Here is a 3873-nt window from a genome sequence, read left to right as displayed (position 1 = left end):
AAATGCAGGTTGCACTCCTGCTTGTGGCTAAGAGTCCTTCCAAGCTGCCGTCAGCCTCATGGGAATTACATTGGTCATTAGAAGAAAGCCTTGGCCGGGCCTTCATTGTAAGGACTTTGATTTCAGGGATGCTTGAAATTTTCACTATATGATTGTAGCTGCAACATAAATATACTTTTGCCCAGCTTGTCTAGATTCTGAAACAATGGGAAATGCTAATTCCATCCCGCCTGTAGCTCCTTAGGCTGCATTCTCCTGAATTGGGCTCCTTTTAGCTGTAAGTAGGCAGTATGAGCTACTGAGGACTCATTGCCTCGATCCTTGTCCTCCCAGAGACAGCCAGTATTTCTCCTTGTCTCTGTTCTTGTGTGTGTATCATTTGTCACAAAAATGGAAAACCATAGAGCAAGATGCAGGCCCTCCATAAGCCTGTTGTCTGGGGTGGGCCTATAGGCTTTGCTGCAGGGTCTGCCCATGCAGTGTGCGCATAAGGTGGATTCTGTTGCTAAGGGCATCTTGGAAGCCAAAATGGCTGGAATATTGGTGGGCATGGGTCGAGCAGTAAAGAGCCATTAAGGCGCTCACCACCTCGAGAAGTCTCTTACACAATCCCCAGCCCTGTGGCATCTCCCTCCTGGGTATTAGCTGGCTCTGAGAGACCCAAAGCATAGCTAAAACTCTTAATGTGCCTATGAGATGAGATTTTTTTCTTTTTGTCTAGTGCTGTGTCTTGAGGGCTTGGCTTTGTGACCTCCCTGGTCATGAGGGGTCCAAGTGCATGGGGGCCTTTGTCGTCTCAACCTTTGTTCCTTGGTAGTGCACTACCATCTGTGCAGCAGAAGCCTTGCTTTCTTGGACTATTTCTGGGAGGGAACTTTCTGGATCTTGTGAGGGCTGCTCCTTTCGCACTCTCTCTTGGGGACGCCTCTTGCATCCATGGTCAAAACTGATGAGTTAAGTGATCAATTAAAAACTGAGAAGGCAAATAAGACCCAGAAACTCCATCTTGGAGGAAACTTGAGTGGTTTCTCTGTGCCTTTATGATGTAGTTGGACAGGTAGATCGACCTAAATGTCATTTAAGTTACAACCCAATTTCTGAGAAACAAAGACCAATTGTCCTTAAGAAAAATCCTTGCCAGACTGGAAATTGAGCTCTAGAGGCCCTTCAGATTCTACCCACTTCCCTTGTCTCAAAGAGCTTGCAAATCTTCTGGGGAATACCTGGCCCATCGGTAATTCCGAAGACTGAAGAAAAACAAAAAGGAGAAGAGCGGCCTCGCCAAAAATCTTGCATCTTGAGTGTCTGCTGCACAAATATTAGTAAAAGGGCTTAGAATCTCCTCTTCCAGCACATACCTAAAACTCCAACATTTCCATGTAAAAGCATCTCCCATCCCAGGCAACCAGGCCTCCCCACTCCTAGGCCCTGTCACGCGCACATCCATTCCCTCTCTGCTTCCACACACGTCTCTCTCAGTCACTGTTACAGGTAGTAATCATCTTTCTCACATACAGCACGGGTCATTTCTTTAATTTCAGGAAATAATCACAGCACTTTAAGAGTTATAGTCAGCCCTTTATTTCATTCTCTGGGCTCCTTGTCCTCCCTGTTCTTCAGCTCATCCCCACTGCAGACAGCATTTCCCTATTCCAAACCAACAGGTACCAAGACGTTGATGAGCCTCTGGGCAAGAAAACAAATAACAATCGGCATCTCTTTTATGGCACTCCTTCTGTGAGTCTACACCCTGGACCCGGGCTGTGGAGAGGAAGATATTTCAGTCACTCACTGGGAGCAGTAATCACTGAGAATGCGGGGTCATGACATGTGCACCGCAGAGCCGGCAGGAGAGGCTCCTTCTGCAGGCGCCTCCCTCAGAAACCCTACGGAGCCCCCGCTCCTTCTGCTCTGCTGCCACTGCTGCGTTTGTTCCTGGCGGGCAGGAGAGCCTCTGCTCTAAAGAGGGCAGGTACCGAAGTGTCTGCCCCGAATGCTGACTCAAGCCTCCCCTGCCTGCACCCCAGCGTCCAGCCCCTGCTCCAGATGCTCAAGGGGACTCTGTGCAGCCTCATGCAGCCTGATGAGAACCAACCCACACTGCACACCCCGACATGCCCTGGGCACAAAAGGACAGGAGAGATTGGGCCAGAGGAAATGAGCAGAAAGAGCAGATGGGGTTAGGGGCCTTCTGTCCTGCCATCCCCTGTGCTGCGTCCAGGCCTCAGGAGGGGCTGGGGTGTGGGCCTGTCACCACGGGGCATCCAGTCAGAGACCACACACAGTAAAAGGGCAGGAATCAAAGAGGGGGAACACACCTGGCATGTCTCTGTGCCTCTATGAGGCCCCTCCTACATTCTCCCTTGTTTGTCCTCAATCAGACTCTGTAGGACTCTGGGGTTTGTTGTCATTTTCAGGAGAAGACAGGGTTGAGTCTGAGGACAGCTAGGTGACTTGTCTAAGTGCACACTGTGAGTCAGTGTTGGAGCTGAGAAAAACACACTGATGTTTTGGCTCCTGTGTCCAGCTTTCTCCCTTATCCTGGGCTCTCTCCCAGGCAGGGATGTTGGACAGTAAAAAAGCCCTGGAGACAGCACCTCCTACATGAAGTTATCTCCATGGCCTGTTCCAAGGATAGAAAGCCTGGCCTGGCCCAGTGGTGTCATCTCTACCTACTCCCTGGGTTCATCTTCCAGGGAAATGACCCCAAACTTAGCTTGAGAGATACTGAGGGCTGTGTTTCAGTGCATTAAGAGAAAACTAAGAATCTCCCTTGAGACTCTCATCCTTTGGTTGATGCACTCCTTGACACTCAGCTTTGTTACTTATTTCTAGAGCCTGAACCACTCTGCCTATACGGCCTGGTCCCCATTCCCTGGGCATGAGACCCCCGTGCCCCACACCAGCCAGGCTTCAGAGCTCACCTGGGCCAAAGTGAGCAAAGAGGATGAAGCAGGTCAGCAGCATGAAGCAGAGGCCCCCCATGGTGGTTGCCGGCTGGACCCTGGGTGGCGGAGGAGGTGGAGGAGCTGCTCTGAGACTGGGACGAGCGAGGCTGCTGTGGGTGGGAGGAACCTCTGTTATAAGGCTCCTGGGTGCTTGCACAATAGCACTTGTTTTGCAACCTTGCCTGCTATGATGCTGATTATAGACAACTATTGATTTCCGTACATGGGACCCTGTCCGTTACCCAACCCCCCTTCCTCAGGCACACCATTCATGTGAGAGTGGCCTCCCTTCTCACTCTGAGGTGGGATGCTTGACCCACATATCTGATCTCAGAGAGTGTTTGAGGATGGACCCCTAACCAAGGCCCCAGCAACTAGAAGGGAGATTCCATTCACCAAACTGATGATCAGGGGTGGGTTGTGGTGGAAACTTCCACGACTGTGAAGCTCAGCATGTTTGTTCAGTCATTGGAGAAAGAAAAGCTCTTTTTGTCTTGAAAGGTACAAAAACAACGTTGCCCCAGGACTGCAGCAGCCGTCTCGCTTTTGTAAAGAAGTGGATCTGCGCACAAATCAGACAGTGGTGAAAATATCCTGGGTTCCTGGGGACATTGGTCCACACTGGGGCCATTGATCCCAAAGCCTGACCTTCCTCTGGATTGCTCCAGCTGTGGCCCTTGTTTATTTTCTCTGGATTGGGCTGAGTTTTTGGTTATCTACACTTGGCTGGCAATGAGATTTGAGGCTGGAAGACAGAGGAAGCCCAGCCATGATGGGGGGCTGGGCAGGGTTGGTGGGGGGTCCTGGGAACAGATCTGTGCTTTTGTAGTAGTCAGGTAAAGCAGTGCTTTCACATGTGATATGGGGGGAGTGTTCTAGATTCCTGTTAGATATCGCGGGACCCCTGGAGATGCTTGGGGGAGGT

At 50.7% G+C, this 3873-nt stretch overlaps 1 long non-coding RNA gene across 1 annotated transcript; it reads right to left on the bottom strand.

The window, feature by feature from the left end:
• Positions 1 to 1557: 1557 nt before the first annotated feature.
• Positions 1558 to 3058, bottom strand: LOC124232131 (uncharacterized). Its single transcript, XR_006886778.1, has 2 exons — positions 2925 to 3058; positions 1558 to 1761 (listed from the first exon to the last, which is right to left on the bottom strand). It is a non-coding gene; the product is annotated as an uncharacterized LOC124232131 (long non-coding RNA).
• Positions 3059 to 3873: the final 815 nt, after the last annotated feature.

Source organism: Equus quagga, unplaced genomic scaffold (genome assembly GCF_021613505.1).
Source record: "Equus quagga isolate Etosha38 unplaced genomic scaffold, UCLA_HA_Equagga_1.0 HiC_scaffold_2668_RagTag, whole genome shotgun sequence".
Taxonomy (NCBI): domain Eukaryota; kingdom Metazoa; phylum Chordata; class Mammalia; order Perissodactyla; family Equidae; genus Equus; species Equus quagga.
This window is presented reverse-complemented; position numbering and strand designations above follow the sequence as displayed.